This window comes from Acomys minous, assembly GCF_964271855.1.
Source record: "Acomys minous genome assembly, chromosome: 17".
NCBI lineage: Eukaryota > Metazoa > Chordata > Mammalia > Rodentia > Muridae > Acomys > Acomys minous.
In genome coordinates, this window is record NC_140500.1 from 4,077,985 (window position 1) to 4,103,862 (window position 25,878).

General features: G+C 49.9%; 1 long non-coding RNA gene across 1 annotated transcript in view; it reads right to left on the minus strand.

Moving 5' to 3' along the window:
* The window catches only part of LOC311587737, a 269,462-nt gene extending 254,684 nt beyond the window's left edge, over positions 1-14,778 (minus strand). The window contains exon 1 of the long non-coding RNA XR_014775956.1: positions 12,407-14,778. This is a non-coding gene — a long non-coding RNA (uncharacterized lncRNA). The remainder of the gene's footprint in view (positions 1-12,406) is intronic.
* Positions 14,779-25,878: the final 11,100 nt, after the last annotated feature.

Sequence of the window (25,878 nt, forward strand, 5' to 3'; positions counted from 1 at the left end):
GTGTGTGTGTGTGTGTGTGTGTGTGTGTGTGTGTGTCTGTCTGTCTGTCTGTCTGTCTCTCTCTCTCTGTCACCTCTCTCTCTCTCTCTGTCTCTCTCTCTGTCTCTGTCTCTGTCTCTGTCTCTCTCTCTCTCTCTCTCTCTCACACACACACACACACACACACACAATTTAAAAAGGAAATGCCCCAGAGGATTCCAAGTATGAGTGACCAGGTAGGAGAAGTAGAAGCAGGCTCTCCGTCACTGCATGCAAAATGGTAAGTAAATTAAAAAAAAAACAAAAACAAAAACAAAAACAACAATAACACTTGGGAAACACTTGGGAAAAGAGTGGCCATTCTTAAAAAAGTTGAACACCCACTTAACATGGGACACCGTTCAATAGATATGGAAACTGGGGCAGCGTGGAAAGACGGACACTCAATCATCCACAGGTGCAGGCATGCCGGCCACAGCAGAGCCACAGTGCAGGCACGCACAGGCTAACCTGTAGAAGAGCTGCCAGACTGCGGAGAGAAGAGCAGTCCAAAAGGAATCCTAGAAAACCCAAAGTAGAAGAGTTTCCTTGACAGGGTTGGGGAAGGGAAGAAGGGGTTCATGCAAAGGGGGTGAACATTGGAACCTTAAACTGCCGGAGCCAACGACCCGAGTTTGATTTCAGACCTATGTAAAAAGCTATTCACAGAGCTGAGAGCTTGTAATTTGGCACTGGGGAGGCAGAGCCAGGATCCCAAGGCCAGCCATCCTAACCTAAAGATAGAGGCACCTGAGGAATGACACTTCTGGCCTACACACACACACACACACACACACACACACACATACACACACACACAGACATACACACACACACACACACACACACACACACACACACACACACACACGCACTCGCACACCTTATCAAATGGCCCATTTTGTGTTATGTCATTGACGGTCTATCAGTCATCCTCCCAATAAAGCCACATGGAAAACTCGCAGGAAGGTGTGGTCAGTATTTGCAGTTTAAATAGAGCTGGAAGAACAATCAATATTTAACCAAGAGGCTATCTGGAGATCACTGAGTGTGCAAAGAGGTGGTGATGGTGTCCCAGAAGTCTGTGCCAGCCCCAGCCGACGCCTGCCATTTTTCACAGCTACTCTGCAAGGAGCTTCTGCTGATCGTGTGTGTGTGTGTGTGTGTGTGTGTGTGTGTGTGTGTGTGTGTGTTTGTGTGTGTACTAGGCTGTGATCCTGGTAAATACAAATGCGCCCAAGGCATGTTTATTTTTGTGGAGACCAACGACAACATGGCCATTCCCCCCACAATGCTTTCAGCCACAGAATCTCCCTCTTCTGGCCAGGATCAGCCAACAGAAACCTGTACACTTGCTCCAGAAGTGCCGAGCACCGCCTCCTCCACTTTGGTTTCTGAGGTGCACCTTGTCTACCTGCTGTATGCATGATTTAACGGGCCATTGTTCCTTCACCCATCCTTGAGGACACCACTTGGATTCATCCTCCACAGACAAGAGCCACAGTCAACGTAATAACAGAGGAAATAAGAATCTGTGGCAATAAACATTTCAGCATCCTGGGATCCCCTCCCCTGAATTCATTGAAATGCAACACTCTAAATTAAAGTATCTTGTCCATCCATGCTTCAAATAACTTCCCGTGTGCGTGTGTGTATGTATGTGTGTGTACACCCCAAGACCCTATAGAAATGGCCTGAAAAGGGGGGAAAACTTAGAAAAAGACCTTAAAGAAAATAATAAGGCACCAACTTACTATGGGAACCATCAGAAAGGGAGCCGTCCTGGTTGGGAAAACAGCCCTGGGGCTCTAGCTGAGGTCAGAGGTCAGAACTGTGGCTCCAAGGACGGCTTGGGGGAGGCGCTGGCCTCCGCCCCTGCAGCTTTGAGAGGAAGCGGTTAGGACACAGATCTGCAAATTGGGGCGTCATTAAAGAGTGGAAGGATGGGGGATGAATAAGAACAAGTCACAGTGATATCTGTGTGTGTGTGTGTGTGTGTGTGTGTGTGTGTGTGTGTCATTGTGCTCTGTTCTTATACACACATATATCACATATATGTGAGATGTGTACACACACGTATATGACGTCATAATGGAATCTGTGCCAGTGTGAAGCTCCCCTCGTGGGGGTTAGAAGCCACCCCGCCTGTCGCCCTTCCACCTCCTTTGTCTAAGAGTGAGCACGCTCACACCCAGTCGGTGGCACAGACTGCAGGTATCAAAACAGCAGCTGCCCAAGGGAACAGACTGACTTTGGGAACCACTTAAAACACACGCGGAATCAGCACATGAACAGTGGTGCCCTGAGCGAGGTGACAGCAATGACAAGAGGGTGGTGTGTTGGACTTGGATAGAGAGGGGTGCACCGTCACTGTGTTGGTGTAAGGGAGACCTGGAGGGCTAACCTGGGACACCGGAATCTCAACTCCAGTGGTTTCTGCCCGTGTGACTTACCCAAAGTCGCAGTTTCCCCATCGGCACAACCCCTGCGTGCGGAGCTCCTGAGTCAGGATGCTCCACGTTTATACAGCAGCGAACCACGTCGTGCTTGATAACCCCACTCCTCACTGGTTCTGTTACTGAAAGGACAAAGCCGTTCCCCCCACCAAGGCCTCCCATTTTGGCTCACAGTTAGGATTAAGGATGGAACAAAGAGGAACTTTCTCAATAAGGACAATGAACTCTAAAGCGTGGCTGGTTAGACTCTGCGCTGAAGCAGATTTCCTCCGGCTTATTTGGAGTCAGCAAATCACAGGCCACGGGGGTGGGGTGGGGTGGAAATTAGAGTAATGATGGGGGCTAATTAAAGAACAAGAGGTGACTCGGGCGGCTGAGATGCCTGTGTGGATGCTTTACGGAGGCTCACAGCTTTGGAAGCAGTTCAGCCTGCTAATAAGCCCACTTGTTTCCATCTCGGTAAATAGGGGAGACTCGGAATAGCACCACGCTCCAGCGCTTTGAAGTCAGGGAAGGAGGACGGTGCGTGAACGGCACAGGGCAGTTCCTAATTAGGGCAATCGGAATGAATGCTCCGCATTGGATGATGGGCCTCTTAGCTCAGCTCTGTACTGGATGGACACTGAGAAAAAAGAGAACCGCTTGCTTAGTGCATCATCACTAAATTCCTACCTTGATTACACGTAACATGGGCAAATGTCCGCGCACACTGCATGTACTCAAATGTACAAATAAATGCAGCAACTTGAGCTAGGCCAGAGCCTCAGCCGGTGAAGTGCTTGCCTTGTAAGCACAAAGCCCTGAGTTCAAGCGCCCAGCGCCGGCGTAAAAAGCCAGGCACAGTGGCAAGCGTGGCCGGGGAGCTGACCCAGCAGGACCCTGGGACTCACTGGCTGGCCTACATGAACTGCGAGAAAGTCCAGTTCAGTGAGAGACCCTGTCTCAAAACACAGACTGGAGACTGACTGAGGGAGGCATCTGACATTGACCTCTGGCCCTCCACACACATGTTCACACATGCTCATATCCAGCATACACATACATGCCTACACACACGCTCACACATGCACACTCACAGAGCTTTCACACACTGTCGCACACTGTGGAGAGCTGAGGCAGGCAGTTTCTGCAGAAACTCATCTTGCCCCTGGGCCCTCTGCCTCTTAGAGGGAGGCCTCAGCGTTTGCTGTGCGCTCAGGCATCCACCAGCTGTTTCTCCCCAGTCACTCCCTCCACCCCTGGGACCCCTCCGCGGGACATCTGAGGACTTGTCATCCTGTGCATGTCTCTCCTCTTATCTTGCAGCTATGCACCGTGCCACCCTATCGCACCGTCTGCTTACGCACAGAGCTCTGCCATTGCTTGTTGTAGGAAAGCAGACCGTTCGGTGCCAGTCAGAAAAGGAGGGCGGCAGCACGGCCATCTTTACCCCTGAGCTCTAGGCCTCGAATATGGGGTGAGGTGGGGTGAGGGCCAGACTGTCCCTGACTCCTTGTCTTCCATCCCTTGGGTCACAGTTCTATGCCTCGCATACAAGGGAAGGGCAAGGCCTGTATGTCCTCAGCCTCTGTGACCTCAGGAGGACACAGGAAACAGGCTTCAGGCTTTTCTCTGAGGAATCGCTCTCACAGCTCAGGACCCTAGATGAAGGCCCGCCCCTCTGTGCTGTGGATGAAACAAAAAATCTATGAATTCTTCAACTTAGTCCTCGACAGGTTCAAGGTGAAAAAAATTAGAAAAGTATTTCTTTCTGGGCAAAACTTGACTCATGTGTTTAGCGTCTTCAGGAAGCCCATGCTGAGCTCAGGCTAAATACCAGGCTTTCTTATTCCTTTACATTCCTTCTACACACCAAACGCTGCTCCTCGGGCAGAGTGGAAAATCAGGAAAATGTTCCGCATTTGTTTCAGACTCCCATGATGGCTAGCTGATTGTCATCAGCCCAAACTCAGGCGATTTTGATGGTCAACATTAATTTACATACCACCTGAGGTTATTCCTCTTGTGAAAGCTGACAAAGACAGAGACAAAAGAAGAAAGTTACTAGAAAGAATTGATTCTTTGAGAGTCAAAACAAGAGAAATAAATGCCTGCCGCAAACCGGAACGCTTCTCAGACTTCTCAGACATTTCTGTGGAGTCCAGAGAGTTGATCAGTAGAGATTTGCTCTTGAGTGACCAGCAAGCTCTGCCTTGCCTTATTTTTGAAAGGCACACAATCTTTTATCATGTCATCGTCCATGGTGATAAGTGTCATAAAGATGCTTTCATTTGATCACACTGCGTTTCTGAGCACACGCTCCTGCCCGCCTTCCCATCCCCCTCCTCCAGGCCGCTTCCCTTTGCCAGAAAGTCTCATTTCTACTTTCATGTCACACACACATGTGCACACACGCATACCTACATACAGTTACATATACACACAGACACACAGACACACACACAGACATACATTTACACACACACATACAGAGGCACATATGTACACAGGCATACATGCATATGTGCATATACATACATACAGCTATACCCCTCACACACATACACACAGATATACACATACATGTACACACACTCAGGCACTATGTACGCACACATATGTACACAGGCAGGCACACATACACAGATGGACACATGAACGAAACTGTGATATTTATGTTTCTGAGGCCAAGTTATTTCACTTAAAATAGTGGTCTCCAATTCCAACCATCCTCACCCCAAAATAGCATCATTGCATTCCTCTCTATAGCAAAATAATAACATTATAATAAATAATAATAGCTGTGTGTATCAACTATATTTGCTTTTCCCTTTCTCTTGTTGACAAACACCTAAGCTGAGCCCATGACTGAGCTATTTTGTAGTGCTTCTAGAACACAGACATTTCATTTAAAAATCTTTTCTTTCTTTAAAAATCAAAAAGTAAAACTACTACAGTATGTTCAAGACTAGAATGTGCTGCACAGAAAAACCTTGACTCAAAAGAGTAAACCTAAGGCAGAGGTCTGGTGACACCACCCATGGTCATTTAAGAGCAGGCACTTAAGAGTCAGGCAGTTCGTAGAAGGATCTGGAAGGAAGGGCAGCAGCCTTCCAGCCTGGCCCATCTGTTGTCCGGAGTCCTTCTTGACAGTCAAATGTAAAGCCAGATGGAACGTGCATTTCAAGTGTGACCACTCACACTGCTCAGCCTGCCTGAGACATGTAAAGGAAAGGCTGTCCGTTAGGAGTCGGCGACAGCGTGGAGCGTGCTCAGACTACCGCGTCATGGCTGGTCCCGGGTTTAAGCTCCTTTTTCCTCAGAGGAACACCAAAGTCAAGAGTGTGGGCTTCCCCACAGGACGCTGACTGTAACACAGATTTGAATGTTTGTGAACGTGCCTCTTCATGAAGGAGTAGTTTCATTCAGAGCGCCTGCCCCTGTGCAGGCTCGTATTTAGATGTGCACTAGTCTTCCAAAAACATGTTTGGATCCAAGACTCTAATAAACAATAAAACTATAGTTTTCTTTGGAAAAACTTCTTCCATTTTTTTTCTATCTTCAAAAGCCCTATCATAAAAGTGCATTATTTTCTCTTCAAATGAATAACAAGACTTTTAGTATAATGACTTATAGATGGATTTTGTATATACACATCCACATATACACATATGCATTATACATGTATGCATACAAATACACACATGCACATACACACATCATACACGCTCTCTTTGCCTTTTTGTTTTTGTTTTTATTTTGTTTTGTTTTGTTTATTTCGAGGCAAGGTCTCTCTGTGTTAGCCTTGGCTATCCTGGCCTCACTTTGTAGTTCAGGCCAGCCTCGAACTCACAGCGATCCCCCTGGGCCATCACCAACAGGCTGAGAACACTGGGCAGGGGCATCTTCCACTGTAACAGTCTGAAATCTTTAAAAGCCCCTAATCCCATCTCCATGGACGCTTCATAACAACATCTTAGCTCCTTCCCATTCATGTCCTGTAATTACTATTTGCCTCACAAAGGTATTAGCTTTATGCTGTTGCCCCTTCCTCCTGAGACACTCCTGGCTGGAGGGAGGTTGCTAAGACTAAGGAAACCTACAAGCTCTCAGGAAGCAACTGAAACTTACAAGGCTCTTTTACAAATGTGACAAGGTGCCTCCTCAAGGCTACAGAACAGTAAAGGAGGGCTGGATGTGCCCTGGTGGTGCTGCTGCAGGCTGGGTAGATGTGCCCTGGTGGAGCTGCTGCAGGCTGGGTAGATGTGCCCTGGTGGCGCTGCTGCAGGCTGGGTAGATGTGCCCTGGTGGAGCTGCTGCAGGCTGTGTAGATGTGCCCTGGTGGCGCTGCTGCAGGCTGGGTAGATGTGCCCTGGTGGAGCTGCTGTGTAGATGTGCCCTGGTGGAGCTGCTGTGTAGATGTGCCCTGGTGGAGCTGCTGTGTAGATGTGCCCTGGTGGTGCTGCTGCAGGCTGGGTAGATGTGCCCTGGTGGAGCTGCTGCAGGCTGTGTAGATGTGCCCTGGTGGAGCTGCTGCAGGCTGGGTAGATGTGCCCTGCTGGTGCTGCTGCAGGCTGGGTAGATGTGCCCTGGTGCTGCAGGCTGGGTAGATGTGCCCTGGTGGAGCTGCTGCAGGCTGTGTAGATGTGCCCTGGTGGTGCTGCTGCAGGCTGTGTAGATGTGCCCTGGTGGCACTGCTGCAGGCTGTGTAGATGTGCCCTGGTGGAGCTGCTGCAGGCTGTGTAGATGTGCCCTGGTGGTGCTGCTGCAGGCTGGGTAGATGTGCCCTGGTGGTGCCGATGCAGGCTGGGTAGATGTGCCCTGGTGGAGCTGCTGCAGGCTGTGTAGATGTGCCCTGGTGGAGCTGCTGCAGGCTGGGTAGATGTGCCCTGGTGGTGCTGCTGCAGGCTGTGTAGATGTGCCCTGGTGGTGCTGCTGTGTAGATGTGCCCTGGTGGTGCCACTGCAGGCTGGGTAGATGTGCCCTGGTGGAGCTGCTGCAGGCTGAGTAGATGTGCCCTGGTGGCACTGCTGCAGGCTGGGTAGATGTGCCCAGGTGGAGCTGCTGCAGGCTGGGTAGATGTGCCCTGGTGGCACTGCTGCAGGCTGTGTAGATGTGCCCTGGTGGTGCTGCTGCAGGCTGTGTAGATGTGCCCTGGTGGCACTGCTGCAGGCTGTGTAGATGTGCCCTGGTGGAGCTGCTGCAGGCTGGGTAGATGTGCCCTGGTGGCGCTGCTGCAGGCTGTGTAGATGTGCCCTGGTGGCCCTGCTGCAGGCTGGGTAGATGTGCCCTGGTGGAGCTGCTGCAGGCTGGGTAGATGTGCCCTGGTGGTGCTGCTGCAGGCTGGGTAGATGTGCCCTGGTGGTGCCTCTGCAGGCTGTGTAGATGTGCCCTGGTGGAGCAGCTGCAGGCTGGGTAGATGTGCCCTGGTGGAGCAGCTGCAGGCTGGGTAGATGTGCTCTGGTGGAGCTACTGCAGGCTGTGTAGATGTGCCCTGGTGCTGCAGGCTGTGTAGATGTGCCCTGGTGGAGCTGCTGCAGGCTGTGTAGATGTGCCCTGGTGGAGCAGCTGCAGGCTGTGTAGATGTGCCCTGGTGGAGCTGCTGCAGGCTGTGTAGATGTGCCCTGGTGGCACTGCTGCAGGCTGTGTAGATGTGCCCTGGTGGTGCAGGCTGTGTAGATGTGCCCTGGTGGTGCCGCTGCAGGCTGGGTAGATATGCCCTGGTGGAGCCGCTGCAGGCTGTGTAGATGTGCCCTGGTGGTGCCGCTGCAGTCTGGGTAGATGTGCCCTGGTGGTGCCGCTGCAGGCTGTGTAGATGTGCCCTGGTGGAGCTGCTGCAGGCTGTGTAGATGTGCCCTGGTGGTGCCGCTGCAGGCTGTGTAGATGTGCCCTGGTGGTGCCGCTGCAGGCTGGGTAGATGTGCCCTGGTGGAGCTGCTGCAGGCTGTGAAATGTGCCCTGGTGGAGCTGCTGCAGGCTGGGTAGATGTGCCCTGGTGGTGCCGCTGCAGGCTGTGTAGATGTGCCCTGGTGGTGCCGCTGCAGGCTGGGTAGATGTGCCCTGGTGGAGCCGCTGCAGGCTGTGTAGATGTGCCCTGGTGGTGCCGCTGCAGGCTGTGTAGATGTGCCCTGGTGGTGCCGCTGCAGGCTGTGTAGATGTGCCCTGGTGGAGCTGCTGCAGGCTGGGTAGATGTGCCCTGGTGGTGCCGCTGCAGGCTGGGTAGATGTGCCCTGGTGGTGCCGCTGCAGGCTGGGTAGATGTGCCCTGGTGGTGCTGCTGCTGGCTGTGTAGATGTGCCCTGGTGCTGCAGGCTGGGTAGATGTGCCCTGGTGGAGCTGCTGCAGGCTGGGTAGATGTGCCCTGGTGGTGCTGCTGCAGGCTGTGTAGATGTGCCCTGGTGGAGCTGCTGCAGGCTGTGTAGATGTGCCCTGGTGGAGCAGCTGCCGGCTGGGTAGATGTGCCCTGGTGGCGCTGCTGCAGGCTGGGTAGATGTGCCCTGGTGGAGCTGCTGCAGGCTGGGTAGATGTGCTGGAACTACCAATCATCCTCACCCATGCTAGGAGCCTCCACCGCCAAGGGGTCACAGCATGCTCCTGTAAGTAACCCAGTAAACCCACTGGTCCACCAGGCTAGACTTGGGTGGATTCACTCTTTGGGGTAAAACTTTCTCACATGTCCTCCTGTGATGAATTTCATCTTTCTGTATATTTTTTGGCTTTTTGTTTTTTATTTGAGATGGAGTGCCACGCCATAGCTATGGCAGACCTGGTGCTCACCACATAGCTCGATCTGGCCTAAAATTCATGGCAATCCCCTGCATCAGCCTCGATAGCTCTGGCTCCAGGCATCCTTATATATTGAAGCATTGAAAGAGAAGCAGTGGTGAGGAGAGGTGCTTCTTAAAGAATCTGATTGACAGAACAGCGGAGCTTTCCTGGCTGTGGGGAGGGCAGTGAGAGGGGCACAGGAGCAGGGCTGTCTATATCTTAGCTCTGAAGCCAATTCTACTTCAGAAAACAGGCCAAGGCAGGGATGGGAAGGGGGGCAGACAGGGAGTTGGCTGGAGAGATGGTTCAGTGGTTAAGAGCATTGGCTGCTCTTCCAAAGGACCTGAGTTCAGTTCCCAGCAACCACACGGTGGCTCACAACATTCTAAAGTGCGATCTGATGCCCTCTTCTGGCAGGCAGGTGTACATGCAGACAGAGCAGGTGCATACATTAAACAAAACAAACAAGCCAGGAAAAAGCCAGCCACTGCAGCTTCTTTCAGCATCACAGAGAGAGAAAGAGAGGGCTGCAGGGCGGGGTGGGGAGCTCTCACTGCTCCTACTGTACAGCCCTGGCAAATAGGCTTGTTTCTATTTCGTGACTGAAGAGTTTACACCTCTCCTTTAAGAAACATGCTTCTGTAAAGGGTGGGATAAAAATGTCCCTATCGGGGACTCTTGGTGACTCCTTCCCCTTTCATTCTTTTCAGACACCTGAGACTTTTTCTAATCTTTTTAAATATATGGCTTTTGAAAGGAAAGTATCAGCTCAGGATGCCCAAGACCAAGTTCTCAGCACAAAGGAGATGTATTTGTCCTAGAGGGGCACAGGGCAGGGAATAAGAGACAAAGGCAGGAGACAGAGGATGAGGGAGAAAGAGGGAAGGGGGCAGGGAGAGGGGGAGGGGATCAGAGGACTGCCTCTGGATGTTGGACCTTACTTGTCAGTCTCAGAGGAGGAAGTGAAGGGCTAAATACGGGAATAGACCCTGGTGGCAAGTGCTGGGAATGTAACAGATTTTGGCCAGGCAGAGGGAATGGGTGAAGGGCGGGGCCTGCCAGTGCGGTGCCTGCCACACACAAACTGGCCAGTGTCCCCTCAGCTTTCAATATGCAAGTAACAAACAGACAGGTGACATACCCAGAAGATGCTCCACCATACAACATGGGCATATACTCAACCATGTTCATAGCAGCCTTATTCATAATTGCCAGAACCTGGAAACAGCCTAAATGTCCCTCAGTTGAAGAATGGATAAAGAAACTGTGGTACATTTACACTATGGAATACTACTCAGCTATTAAAAACAAGGAAATCCTGAAATTTGTGGACAAATAGATGGAACTAGAAATGATCATAATGAGTGAGTTAACCCAGAAGCAGAAAGTCTCACAATGGTATATACTCACTTATGACTGGACACTAGCCCAAGAGGCATGTCCCATGAAAGTCTTCACTTAACAGGAGATTGAGATAGATGTGAGGACATCCTATTGCGAATCTAGATGAGAGAAGTATGGGAGAATGGGGAAATAGAAGGACACATAGGGTCCTAGAAACCTACAAGAAGAACATTATGATGGGCGGATCTGGGCCCAGGGGTTCTGTTCATACTACTGCACCAACCACGGACAATACTTGCAGTAAACATCGAACCCCTTCTCAGATCTAGCCAATGGACAGTACGTTCTCCACAGCTGAGTGGAGAGCGGGGAATGGCTCTCACACGAACTCTGGTGCCCCGTATTTGACCACTTCCGGTGGTGGGGAGGCCTGATGGCACTCAGAGAAAGAATAAGCAGGCTACCAAGATGAGACTTGAGAGCCTATGACCATATAGTGGGGGAGGACGTCCCCCTCGGTCATAGACCTAGAGGAGGGGAATAGGGTGAAAGCGAGAGGGAGGGAGGAACGGGAGGATACAAGGGATGGGATAATAATTTAGATGTAATCTGAATAAATTAATTAAACAAAACAAAACAAAAAACACGTAAGTGGGAAAACGCCGGCAAAATTCCCAGCAAACCCCAACTGTGTTGCACTTTCTCATGATTCAGTCCTTGATCAGTAAGAGTCTAGACCTTGGTGTGCTTGTGGCGCACGTAGTGAGCTGACTAACGAAGCTTACTCTCATAGTCACACAAGTTTGTTCTTTAGTTTTCTTCCAATTTAATAAACATAACTGTAGGATTAAAAAACACTTCTGGGTTTTGAAAACCCACCAATCCCTGAGCTCAAAATCGCATCCACCCCTGGCTCGCCCCAAACTCAGGGCTTGAAATCTCACTAATTCCCACCCTGGAAATCTCCACACACTCCCATACCCAACCCCTCCCCTCACAGAACCCTACATAAACCTGCCTCCCACTGGCTCCCTGTTACATCTCACCAGGGAGAGGCAAGCCACCCTCTTGTGTCTTTCCCAATAAATCTCTTGTGTGAGGTTTGTCGTGTGGTGTGACTTTGTGGTGTTCCTGGGTTCCTGACTGGCAGGATACCAGCCCTCTCAGAGCTCCAACACTTGCACTGGAGAGGCCTTTCCTCTTAGAGCTATAACACAATAACCATCTTAGGGCTCAACACTGGTAGACAGTCAAAGCTTTGATCCACCCCAGTTTGTCAAATGCTTGGGGAGCATTCACACCGAGGCACTGTTTTTGGTCACAGGCTCCCCCCAAAACGGAAAGTACGTTGTTTGGGCTTGTAGTTTTAGATGGGCCAGCGTTAGCAAAGCTGCCCAGCAGAGGACCAGGTAGGAAACACTGATGGCCCTGGCTTCATGGTCTCCACACGGGTGACATATTCCTCAGTGGAGCCCCTAGCGATGTGTCGGCGAGCGCTGTCATGTCGCGCGCAGCCTTCGCCGATAAAGGAGACGCGGCAACTCAGGATTCTTCTGACAGCGATTTTATTGTACAGCTCTTTTTGATAGCAGATGGAGAAGGACCTCTTCCCCAAAAAACCCGAGGCTTATATAGGGAATTCAGGGGCGTATAGGGACGTGTCCTCTTATCATTGGCGCTCTAGAGAATACCCAATTAGCATATCGTCTGCGTAAGCAGGTTATGTAAGGATGACGTAATTGCGCATGCGCACTGGCCACAAGGGCTTCCGTGAAGAACCAGGAAACAGGAAACCAGCGCCATCTTGTAATGGCGGAGCGGCTCCCGACATCTCCCCCTTAACTTTCAATTAAAATGCCAAACTGAAGCCATGAAATTACTGATCCAGCTCTCCGCATCAGCAGCAGGGAGCGATCAAGGAAGTTACATGGACGGAGACCCTGTACACCTGAATTCCCGTGCAATGGGAACTCGAGCCCCGGGAGGTGCACAGGTCTATCCTGTAGCATCCTGGTGCAATGGGAACCTGTGCCCATCAGGAATGCTAGAATCAGGATAGTGTCTCAATGTTTGAGCATGCTAAGCCAAACCTGAGGAGATGCCCCTTGTTCCACAGCAAGCATAGCCTGTGCAAGCACAATTCTGTCACGCTGTTGTTGTCTTTTAAATTTGCAGAGCAACCAAAGACAGAAAACCAGTCCCACAACTAACATAAGGCCAAATGAACCCATCCCCATCCATTCTTTACATCACTGGAAACGGGACAGGGTACACTGACAGTATTCCCCACCGAAGCTCCTGCGCCCTCAACACTGGACTCAGCATCAGCAGACTCAGAAGAACCTGCAGCGGGGTCTCCATCCTTCTCGTCCTTTTTCCCTATCCTGGTCAGCCACACCGGCACCCAAATTGGATTTTCTTGGTCCTGTGGAAAAACACAAACAGCTCCCCGGATCTTATTAATATTGGATCCGGGCCTTTCCATTTGTTATCAATAACATCCTTCCATTTTACCATTTCTCGCGGTGATGAATGGCCAACATGTCTGTCTCACATGTTGATAATGAGAAATGCAACTTGTTTGAATAAGTTGATATAATTCTTATAACCCTGACATTTCCATTTGCATCCGAGCTGAATCACCTGTTAGAAGTTTCAAAAAGGTCAGATGTATTCCAGCTGAAAGTAGTATTACCAAATGCTCCTCCATTAATCATGGCCATTGGTGTCAGCTGTCATTGACCCCACAAAGGAGCCGACTAATAATTCCCAAGAGCTTTTAAATTATCCTTCCTAATTTCAATTTTTTTTTCTTTCTTTCCTTCTTTCGAATCAGGAGTCTCATTGTCAATGCCTCAAGATCCTTTAAAGGATAAAGCCTTTGCAATGTTTCTCCGGGCGGTGAACTAGGTCCTGAGGGGGGTTGCACTCCTTTTACAGGAGGGTCCTGAGCCTTGTGTAAGGATGAGGCCTCATCCTCTTTGGCATCTTCTTGTTCCTCCTCGGAAGACGTCTCCTCCGAGGAAGAATCCCTAACTTTTAAATTTTTAAACTCATCTAAAATAGGATACAATTTTTTCTTTGGTGGTGTAATCTTCACTCGATCACCACCTTCCTTTGTATCACTTTCATTTTTCCCCTTTTTCCTGTTTTTTATTGCTAGCACTCTTTTCTTTCTCTGCTTAAACTCAAATCTTTTTGTTCGAGGTTTCTTCTTTCTCCTTAAACCTCTTCCCTTTTCTGCTTCTGATAGACTATCTGGATGGTCGGCCAAAACCCTCTGTCCTTTGTTAACCGTCTCCCTACATCTCTCATCTTCTATACATGATTTAATCATCTTATAAACTGGCCATGTGCCTGCTCTCAATGTTCCTTGCTCCTTTTCAGTAATCAAGTCTGTCCCTAACTTACTCCATGACCCTTTGGATAAGGATCCTGTGGAAGTAAACCAAGGAGCCACTCGATCTACCTCTTTTAAAAAATTAATCAGCACTCGCTCTGGGATTTTTAAACCTCTCTGTCTAAGCAACGCCCGCGTTGCCTCCAGAGTCGGCTTAACTTGTTGATTTCCCATGCTTCCTTTATCTACAGGAGCGGGAGCGCTTGCTCAGTTATCTACCTGAGACTGACAGCAAATTAATCTGTAGCACAGAAAGGGGACGTGCAAGTCTTGTCCCGTTTCCCACCACTGAGACAGAGGCGACACAGCAAAACGATAACGAAAGCAACCAGCAACAGCGGACCGTACCAAACAACAGAAATCATACCTTGCAGAAAAGTGCCTAGGCTTCTCATGCCGTCAGTTCTGAATCCTCTTCCGACGAGCAGTCAGGGGTCCTTCAAGTCGTTCCTTCACCCAGGGGTCGGCAGTTCCCGGGTTTCGGCACCACTTGTCGCGCGCAGCCTTCGCCGATAAAGGAGACGCGGCAACTCAGGATTCTTCTGACAGCGATTTTATTGTACAGCTCTTTTTGATAGCAGATGGAGAAGGACCTCTTCCCCAAAAAACCCGAGGCTTATATAGGGAATTCAGGGGCGTATAGGGACGTGTCCTCTTATCATTGGCGCTCTAGAGAATACCCAATTAGCATATCGTCTGCGTAAGCAGGTTATGTAAGGATGACGTAATTGCGCATGCGCACTGGCCGCAAGGGCTTCCGTGAAGAACCAGGAAACAGGAAACCAGCGCCATCTTGTAATGGCGGAGCGGCTCCCGACACTGTCATTTGTTAAAATAAAACTTGATCCGTAATGAAATTCAAGTTTCCCTCTGATGTGTCATTAAACGTTACTCATTTTTAACTTTCTTTTCTAGCTCCAAAAAGTGTGAACATCTTTCTTAGCTCACACAGTGGGTGAGTAGGCAGCAGGCCCTGGGGTAGTAGCTTACTGGCCCCTGGTTCAGAGCACAGGGCTGGCAGAGGCAGAGGCTCTGGCTATATCTCAGTCAGTCCTTTGCTGGAGTGCTGATGGCAACCTCCAACCAGGCTGCCTGGTGGCTTATTGCCTGGGTTTGGACACTTGTGGGGAACAGGGTTGGGTCAGGGGCTGTGCAAAGGAACTGCCCTTGAGGCTCATCATGTGTGGCCCATAACCATATTCTGCATGTCTGTCTGTGTGTGTGTGTAGGTGTGTGCATTGCCTCTGTGTATGAGTGTGTGTCTGTGTAACTGCGTGTGAATATGTGCATGCATATGCATGTGTACATGTGTGTGTAGCTGTGTGTCTCTGCATGTGTACCTGTGTGTCTGTGTGTGAGAGCTTGTATGTATATGTAGGTGTGTGTGTCTCTGTGTCCATATGTGTGTGTGTGAGAGAGAGAGGTGTGTGTGTGTATGTAGGTGTGTGTCTTGTCTCTGTGTGTGTATGTATGAGTGTCCATGTGTGTGCATGTGCATGTGTGTAGGTAAGTGTGTGAGTTTGGGTGTATGTGCGTGTTACAGATGTTATATGACGCTGCTTACATATTTTTAAAAAATGACTGACAGCATTTAGTGAGCGACGGGTTTGCTATGACAGTCTCTCTGGGACGGCAGTGAGGTTCTGAGACCTAAGACGCTACTTTTATTTGTGTGTTTGCTGTAGTTATTACTCAGCCTGTGAGAGGCGAGAGGTGTGGGCTGAGTTTACTAAAGGAAGCTTATTTGAAAATAAAAGGCCAGAGTGGGTGGGGACAGGGCACAGGAGGAATGTAAAAATAAGTGCCCGCTTTTATTTTATAAACCAAAGGGTGCCATTCCCCCAGTTTTTCTTTAAAAAAAAAAAAAAGATTTGTTTTTTGTTAATATTTTATTTGCGTGCATGTGTGTTCTATGTGTATCTGAGACAGACAGACAGACAGACAGACAGACAGACATGTGTGCAGGTGCCTGAGGAGGCCAGAAGAAGGCATCAAATGCCCTGGAGCTGGGGTTACTGAGGTTGTGTACACCACATGGGTGCTAAGAACCAAATGCTGCCCCCTGCTCGGCAAGAGCAGCAAGGATGCCTAGCCACTGGGCCATCCCCCCCCCTCTCTCTCTCTGTCACCCCCTACTTTTTCCTTTTAATCCAATATTGAGTATCACGAACTGTCCAGGGTATACCCTATGCTGTTGGCTTTTTGTTGTTGTTGTTCAAAAGAGGACTGTTCAGCAGGGTATGGTGTCCCACACCTGTAATCCCAGCTCTCAGAGAGCTAGAGGCAGGTGGAGCCCTTTGAATTTGAAGCTAGCCTGATCTACAAAGCCAAGTCCAGGCAGGCAAGACTACACAGAGAAACCTTGTCTCAAAACAAAACAAAACAAAACAAAACAAAACAAAACAAAACAACAACAACAAAATTCAAAAAGGACTGTTCCCTCTCTATCCAGCAGAGTCCTTCTGTGCAGCACCCACTCCCTACTGAGGCAGATGCTCAGGACTCTGGAAGATCTGGTCCTACCCTTAGGGACAGACACTGCCACAGGGACCATGAGCCTCCAGTCTGTCTCTCATCTTCAGACTCTTTCAGAGGCAGCTTTTGGATTTGTTTTAGGTTTTGTTTGACTGGCCTCAAACTCATAATCAGTCCTGGCTCGGACGACAGGAGTGTCCCATTGTGTCGGGTCATGGTTTTGTTTTATATTTAGCCAGTATCTGCCTCTGGCATTCTGGCTGCATTTGGGACTCTGTCCCCTAGGAAGAAGTCCCTGAAGGCAATGCCACCCTACACACCCTATGCCCTCCCTTTCTGTGCGCATGTGTGCAGCCTCTCTCTCGAGATTTATATTTACTTATTTATTAATTTGGATTTGAGATCCTAAGCAGAGAAAAAAGACAAAGTCACTCCCTTTTTGTCTGTTGCTGTTGTTTGTTTGTTTTTTATTTTTATTTATGAGCTACATCAGAAGGCTTCAGATGGTGTGGGCTCCTTGGCCAAAGGTGCTGACTGACCCAGCAAGTGAAAGTCGTCACCTCCGCCCTCCTCTCCTCTGTTTCCTTCCTTGCGTCTTAGGCTGTTCCTTTGCTTGCTTTTGGCTTCCTGAATACTTCCTTCTGGCTTATACTCCAGTTTCACAGTCTTACATCTTCACTATATCTCATATTTTGAGCTCATTCATGAAAACACTTCCAGGCAGTGTTGGGGATGACACCCAGAGAGGGAGCGCCATTTAAAGAGGACCTCGCCATAGCTCACGGGGAGGACAAGGAGCCCTGGTAAGCTACGTTCAAAGGCGAGTGAACACAGTGCCCATCTGCTCAGGAAGAATGTGGCTAGTGGTTAAGACACACACACACACACACACACACACACACACACACACACACACACACGATATATAAAATGTGAAGAATTGGGCTTAGCACCTCTAGTGTGCTAAGGTAGAAATCTGGTTTTTTGTTTGTTTTTGAGCTAGGGTCTCACTAAGGTGTTATACCTGGTCTTGAATTCCTTCTGTAGCTCAGACTGGGCTTGAAAATGTAATTCTCCTGCCTCAACCCCCCCAAATAGCTGGAAAGCCCAGTATGCACCACCAGTCCCCTAAAGCATTCATTTTTATTCCATGTGTACTGACAGCTATACTGTAACCTAACCCACGTGTGTGTGTGTGTGTGTGTGTGTGTGTGTGCGTGTTTCCCTATTTCTTCTCTCTCTCTCTCTCTCTCTCTCTCTCTCTCTCTCTCTCTCTCTCTCTCTGTGTTGTGTATGTTTCCTGTGTGTGTGTATGTTTGTGTGTGTCTGTGTGTGTACATTTGTGTGTGTGTGTTTGTGTGTGTGTTTCCCTATTTCTCTGTGTGTGTGTGTGTTGTGTACGTTTCTCTGTGTATATGTTTGTGTGTGTGTTTGTGTGTGTGATCTTCATGGTATATTCTGGTATGTATGTGTTTGGGAGGCATGCCCCCAGAGGTCGATGTTGAGTGTCTGCCTCTATCATGCTCCACCTTGTTTTTTGAAGCAAGTTTTCTCGCTGGACTTACAGCCTGCAGATCATCTAGGCCACCGAGCCCCAGGTCCTTCTGTTTCCACATGTCCAGTGCTGGGAGGCATGCGCCATTGCTGCCTCTTACACAAGCGCCCCGGAGGTCTAGACTCAGGCCCCTGTGCTGTCCCTCACAGCACGCTCTGTACTGACCAGGTCACCGTCTAGTCTCTGGGCAACCTGAGCCTCACCAATAATTGAGAGAGACTTGCCTTCCCCCTATGGAATGAAGCTGAGGTAGAGAAGACAGCCACAGAACGCGTGGAGACATTCATAGGGACGGCAAGTCCTCTCGCCTGATTCCTCGCAGCTGGAAGCAGTTCTAAAACAGAAATTGGATGTGTGGGCATTCTCTCGGGCATCCTTAAAAGAATCTGAGTTAGTAATCCTAGCAGCTTGGGGGTACAAGCATGGCACTGGCGGCAACAAGCATACCCACCGTGAATTTTTGTGGGCAGGGAGACGATTCTGGGTGGGCCAAATTTAATCCACTCCACTCTGCCCACAAATGCTGCAATGCAGAAAACACTCCTCCTCAGCAGCCTGTTTACTTTATGAATGAAACTAAGTCAGTCATTTCTGAACTGCCTTCTGTGTCAGCGCTTCCCTACTCTTTGGTTAAAAAAAAAAAAAAAAAAAAGACTTGGCTCACCCAGCTTAAGGGACTGAGGGCTGTCGTGTGGTTACAGAGACAGTTTTGTCTTGGTAAGGTACGGTGACTGGGCCCTCCTCACATCTAGGTGGCTCAGGAAAACAGGGACAGGACAGGAAGTAGGGTGGGCTATAAGCTTCAAGGATGTCCCCGCTAGTGACCCACTTCCTGAAGGTCCCACAGTCTCCTCAACAGCACCAGCACCTGGAGACCAGGTGATTGGGCACATGAACCTGGGTGGGGTGGGTGGGGCGGGGTGGGGGTGGGTTGCTGGGGTTGGCGGGGAGGGGCCCTTGACATTCAGACCGTAGCATTTCCCACAGACTGTTGTGTCCTGGAGGCGGGGCGCGGGCAGCCAGATGAGTGTAACCCAGGAGTTGGCTAACCCAGGCCTACAGTGCTATGGAGGATCTGTGCCTCAACACACTCCCATGACCCGAGACCCGAGCCTGCGCTGACCGCCGCTGTCTCCTGCACAGTACAGCTACTTTCGCTAGAAACAAGTGAACAAGCGAAATGTAAAACAAATCAAAACAGCGCTGCTCAAGCACAACGGAAGGCCCTTGCTCAAAAGTCTTTCCAGTTCTCTGAGGCCATGTCTCGCCACCAGATACGCATTTTGTTTACAATTAAAAAAATAAATAAAGCAGGATGTAGAGGCACACACTCAAGTGGCTGAGGCAGGGGGATTATCTCAATGAAAAGGCCAGTCTGGGCTATATACTGAATTCCAGTTCAGCCAGAGAAAGAGAAAGGGGGAAACGGGGGTGGGGGGGTGTGAAGGAACAAACGGAGAGAGTGGGAGAAGAAAAAAAAAAAAGAAGAAGGAAATGGGCAAGAGAAGAAAAGGAGGCCGGGAGGAGGAGAAAGGATAGAGGGAAACGGTGTGTCAGGCTACAGTTCTGACACCTGGGTGCCCCGGCCCACCACAGGTGAGTCCTTCAAGCCTGTGAGGCACAGTTTCCTCCTATGCAAAGTGGAGATAATAAATTCACCCTCCCAGCTGTGCGTGGTGGTTGTTTTTTTTTTCACCCTCCATGTCTCCGGGCTCCGTGCACAGCCACCCCACTTCCTGGCAGCCGTCTTCACAGAATGCATCCCTCAGCTCCTCTCCACGGCTTCCCCCCCGTGTCTAGTGCAGCCCCACCATCATCAGCTGTCGGGAATCTCTGGCGACAAGTTAGGGATGCTCCGGCCCCATGCTCCGCCTGCTAGCCTGGGTGAGCTGCTCGCTTGCTTTGTTTTTCAGACTCCTGAGAGCAACCTCTTGGGCCCGAGGAAAAACAGGTGGTGCGACCCGAGGACCGCTCCATGGACCGTCCTTTCTCATTTCTCTTTTTCATCTTTCTAGTCATGGTTTATTTGCATGTTCACCCCACCGCTCGAGGGAGATGCCATTTGCGTTCTCGGCTCTTCCCCTCCCAGGGCAGCTGTTCTTCTGTGAATGGAAATGATGTGGGCTTTCTAATGCTGCAGGCGGTGGTTCTAATCCTGGCTCTGGCATTTGCTGGCTGTGTGGTTAACAGTGACTTCTCTGAACTCGAGTTTCTTCATCTGCATAAAACGGAACTCACATCTATGTCTCGGGTCTCTTCTGACTAAAAGAGAGGCTCGCCTCCGAATCAACCACAGCGATCGATACGCGCCGGTCGCCTCACTCCTTTTATGGATGCCTTCTTCTCTTTATTCTTTGCCATGACAGGAGCTCTGAGTTCTTCACTTTCCGTGTCCCTCCTGCCTGCCTGTCCTTTCTCTGCCTACATCGTTTTTTTTTTCCTAGCTTCATTTCTGTTGCCATGATTTAAAAAAACAAAAACATAAAAACACCCAGACAAAAAAGCAACCAAATGGAGGGTTTATTTGGCTGCCATGTCCAGGCTCCAGCCACCATTTTAAGGAAGCCGAGGCAGGTACTCAAGCAGCTAGTCACACCACATCCCCAGTCAAGAGCAGAGAGAGGCAACCCCCGCTGCCTGCTTGCTTGTTGCTTCGTGTAGCTTTCCGCTGTTCTAGACAGTTCAGGACCCCTGTACAATGAGTGATGCCATCCACCGTGGGCAAGGCTGGCCAGCACAGCCACCCCTCTAAGCCTTTCTGCCCCCAAGTCAAGGAATTAGCATAGGAGCCTCTGGTCACATCAGCTGCCCTTACAGATGAGTCCTAACTCACAGACAGGTCCTGACTCGCCTGTTACCTGGGACTGTGCTGCTGGGGGTGACGGGCACGCAGAAGGCTCTGAACCATGGCTTCCGCGTCCTCCCTGGTCACACTCTGGTCTCAGTCTCTCTGGTTCCGTATTGAATCTCACTCTTTCTTTATGCTCATCACGAGTGATCTGCCCGCTTATTTCTCTAACCTCAAATTTCCTTTTTAAAACTAACTTTTCCCCTTTCTGCCAAATTACTCTTCCCCCCTCGCCTACACACACACACACACACACACACACACACACACACACACACACACACACAGCAAAACCATTCAAAGAGTCACCAGTCTGCTCTTGAGATGTCAGAGAGCATTCTCCTCAATGTTGACATTTTTAGTCCTTTTGCTCACTTACGGCTCCATGCTACAGCCATTTAAGGATAAATCTAGCACCATTCTTTTTTATTATTTTGTTTTGTTTTTTGGTTTTGGTTTTTCGAGACAGAATCTCTGTAGCATTGGCTGTCCTGGACTCGAACTCAGTGATCTGCCTGCCTCTGCCTCCCCAGTGCTTGGGATTAAAGGCATGCGCCATCTAGCGCCATTTTTACAGCTTGAAGCTTCGGTTTTCCTCAGGCCACGAGATGATACCTTGCCCATCTGTATCAGACCTCGGGTATTCAGACACGTGCACCCATCTCTCATTTGTGGCCTCTCTTCCACGTTCACAATGGCTTCTTCTTGAAATGTCTCCCTCCGTGCATGAGCTCACCTGTCTCTGGGCTGGCACCATCGCCCCCTCGAGAGCCCTGCGGTTTGTGATGTATACGTCAGAAGAAGTTGCAGATGTCGCCCAGGGGCCATGCTGTATGTCCTGACTACAAAGGCTGTTGTCCTTCAGACCAGCCAAATACGAGCTTATCCGTGCTGATGTCTTATTGGATGTGGGTTTCTTTTATGTAAACCAAAAATTGATTTGAAGAGATTCAGATGGGAGGCCTTAAGGCAGCACCTCAGCAAAGATGCCCATGTGTGCCCAGCGTCCAGTCTCTCTCCTTATATGTCATGCTCAACCTCCTCCCTATGACTGTCAGTCATCCCAGTGCCCCAACCTCTGGGCCTGAACCCCACTTTCTTTCACTACAGCCGTGGCTGTGACCTGTTGTGCACTGAGCTGACGGAGACAGCTTTTCCCTGCTCTTGGCAAACACCAGCCCCTTAATTTGCTTGTTTATTACATGAAAACAGAAAACATTTGAATTGCCTATGTTTCTCTTTCAAGTGACAAAAATACGTGATAAAGGCAAACGTAAGGAGGAAGGGCTTATTTTGCTCACAGTTTTAGGGTGCAGTCTCTCATGGCAGCCTTGGCATGACAGCAGGCGTGTGAGGCTCCTGGCCACAACACATCCATGGTCAGGAGGCAGAGAGCGATGGCTGGTGTTCAGCCCACCTTCTCCTTTTTATTCAGTCCAGGACCCCTGCCCGTGGACTAGCGCCTCTCACACTTAGTCTGGGCCTTTCCTTCTCAATGAGCCCCACATTTAGAGAGTCCCTCCCAGCCACGCCCAGAGGCGCTCCTCCTGAGCAGCTCTAGACCCTGTCAGCCCCCAGGTGCTCAACACAGAGTAAATGTCAGGTTTGGGGCTACCGCAGTGAACCCTCATAAATTCAATTTTATTCTATTTTTTTCAAACAAGAAAACTATCAGGATGGCAGCGCAACTCTGTAATCCCAGCACTCAGGAGCTGGAAACAGGAAGACGCTAAACACAGCTACACAGTGAGTTCAAGGCCAGCCTTGGCAACATGACACCCTGTCTCAATTTTTTTTTCTTTAAAACTAATTCATGGAGATTAATCAAGTAGCTTCCTGAAGGCCCCGTTAGGCCGTCCATCCTTAGCATCACTCGCCTCGTTCAGCACACAAAGCCAGGTCTGTCTAATCTCAGAGCCAGCCTTCTCTCTGCTCTGTGCTCCTTTAAGAGGGACAGTAGGGGAGGCAGGGAGGGCTGCCTGGTGCTCCTCAGAGCCTCACTAATGACTGCTCCCCGTGATCCCAGGCAGCACAGTCTGCTCAGACATTGTCTGAACATGTGTATCCTGTCCCGCTCCATCTGTAGCTTTTCACTCAGTGCTTGAGGCCCTGCTGGGTCCTTACCACGCAGAAAACGCTGCGGTCCACCCTCACAACGCCCGCCACACAGTGAAGATGCTCAGCTTCCTACATTCACGCAGGGAGAGTTTCAGGAAATCCTAACAAACACCGTTATCTTTCAACATGGCAAGAATTGAAAGAAGCCCCTGACCAAATGTGGAAATGGGCCCTTTCAATCACTTTCAAGATAACTGGGCTTAAAATGTAGCTTCTGGCATGTGGGCAGAAGAAAACCATCCAGAAAGCAAATGCTGGAAGCTTCTTGGACTACTCCAAGAGGACTGGAGGCTGAGCCTCCTCACCAGCAGGCCCCTGCTCTGAGGCCCCGGGGACCCCGCGCTCTAGTACCTGGATCTGGGCTTGTCCATCTTAAGGGACAGGACATAGCTTCTCACGAATTAGACTTCATGTCTAGAGCTCAGTTTAGCACCATCATTTCTGGTGACTAACACTGAAGCACTCAGGGAAGGCCAGCTCCCAGAATTCACAGAAGCCCACTGATCCACAGAAGAATTCAGGCGCTCCCTTCCTAACACAAATCAATGCCCAATTCAGGAACCTTTGGATTTCCCGGTAATAACCAAGGCTTGAATGGTGGCACCACTAATTCCTGTGTTTACTCACTTACAAGCACATTCATTCACAAATATTTCTGTATTGTTATGTTTTCATTCTGGAATGCCCCCACAGGTTCATGCATTAGGCATTTGTTTCAGAACCACAGGTGCTGTCCGGGGTGGCCATGGAGTGTTTGAGGAGCTAGGGCCTAGTAGGAAGTGGGACTCTGGAGTTGTGATTTTGAAGATTATAGCTTGGTCCAGGGCTCTGATTTCTCTCTGATTCCTGATCAGCATGATGCAAGGACTCTCTGCACCATGCGTCTCCACCACCGCAGATGCAGCCATGCCTTCCCTGTCAACCCTCTGAAACTGGGAGCCAACGTAACTCTTTTCTCCCTTAAGTTGTTTCTTCCAGGTGGTTTTGTCCCAGGGACACGGAAGTGACTACTGCAGTAGTGTGTGGCAGACCCTGCCGGGCGCTAACACATAACAGTATGAGTTGCTCAAGGCCACTGTTACCATGGAGCCCAGATCCCAAAGGAAGAGACAGAAAACAAACAAACAGACAGACACATCCTTTTAGACGGGGACAAGCATTCGAATACTTTAATAACCACACAGGTGGCATTGACACTATTCAAATAATAACGGTAATATGGCGAGCAGCTGAGCCTGTGTGGGGCTTAGTATGACTGGGGTAGCAGACGGAGCGTCTGCATAGTAACTCAATGGATCCTCACAAGCCTATGAGGAGAGGCTACAGGTACTTCCACACAATGTCACGATGCTCAGGGATTCACTCACCTGAGTTCAGGAGAGCGGAGAGGGGGCAGAGGGTGCAGATGTGTGGGGTAGGAATTGCCTTACATAGAATGTCCAGGGGAGATTCCCTGAGGAGGAGATACATAGCTGGATGATTAAGAATGAGCCAGCCCTGGGATGACGTGAGAGAAGAGCACTCCTGGCAGAGGAAGACCCGTTAGGACGCTGGAGTTGCTGAGGGCAGATGTGCTGGTAAAGAGCCGTGTGGCTGGCACAGAATGCTGGGAACACAGTGTGGGGAAGAGGAAGGGTCAGCAGGGGCCTCAGCAAGGTGGTCTTGGTGGGTGGAGGCTACTGGGGTGTGAGAAGCCATGAGACACACTTTCGAGAAACCAGGCTGGCTCCTGGTCGTACAACAGGCCTCCCAAGTGAACACAGGATGAGGGTGGGGGTGGGGGGGCTGTAGCAGGGGTGAGGGTGGGAGGGGAAGGGATTCCCGCCATGATGGTCCCAGGGAAGAGCTGGCTCGCATGAGCTGTCAGCCTGATAAAGGGAACAGAGGGAAATCATTGGTGGCTACTGTGTCCTAGGCCTCACAGCTCTGAGCCAAATGTTAAATTGCCAGGTGCTTTGGAAGCCAGCTGTCAAACACAGCCATTGGTAAAATTTAAACTGCATAATTTGCAATTAAATAAATTGTGTTAAGGCAGGAGTAATAAATAGTCCACATTTACCATGCGCTGCCTGCTGTGCTTTCTTTGGGTTTTCACTATTCTCTAAGGTGATTTATGGCCGTTCAGTGGAAGCGCTGGTAATGCTGAGCTACTGTGCTTTTACTGATGCCAGCGCTGGAGCCACGGTGACAGCATTTGTACCACGGAAATGAGCAAACGCTACAAAGCAGAGTTCTGGTTAGTATTTTAATATTTATTTTTACTTTTAACACTATGTGTATCTGGGGGGGGGGCCTCAGAGAGTAGAAGGGGCTGTTGGCATATCTCCAGCTGGAGCCACACCTGAGCCGCCTGATGTGAACCCTGTGTACCAAACCTGGCTCCTCTGAGAGAACAGGAAGTGACTTTAGCCTCCGCCGAGCCATCTCTCCAGCCCCAGCAAATGATGGCTTCTAGAGTTAAGAGACCCAGGCGGCAAATCTGAAGGATGGCAGTCACGCTCGACAGACAGCATGGACTCTGCGGCCTCTCAACTCTGAGTAGCACAGAAGAGACAGCCTGCCAGTCTGCAACCGTCCTAAAAGATGGAGTGACTCTTCTCGTCCCCTGTCTACTTCAACCCAAAGCACCAGCATGACCCAATGGCAGCAACAGCTAAACAATTACCTTGGATGAAGAAAAAATAATCTAGCTGTTTTGTTTTCATTTACAAGATTGCTACCATAGTTTTGCTCTTACCCAGGGCCGCCAGGGCCTTTGCACACGATAGTAAATGCTCTGCCACAAAGCTACTATCTGCAACCCCCTGGTTTGCTTTCAGTTTGCCACTGCATGGGTCACCTAAGGAATATTACATAATGACCAGACACGGATAAAGCGAAAGGTGTGTTTGCACGACTGAGGCAAGTGTGTCAGCGAGC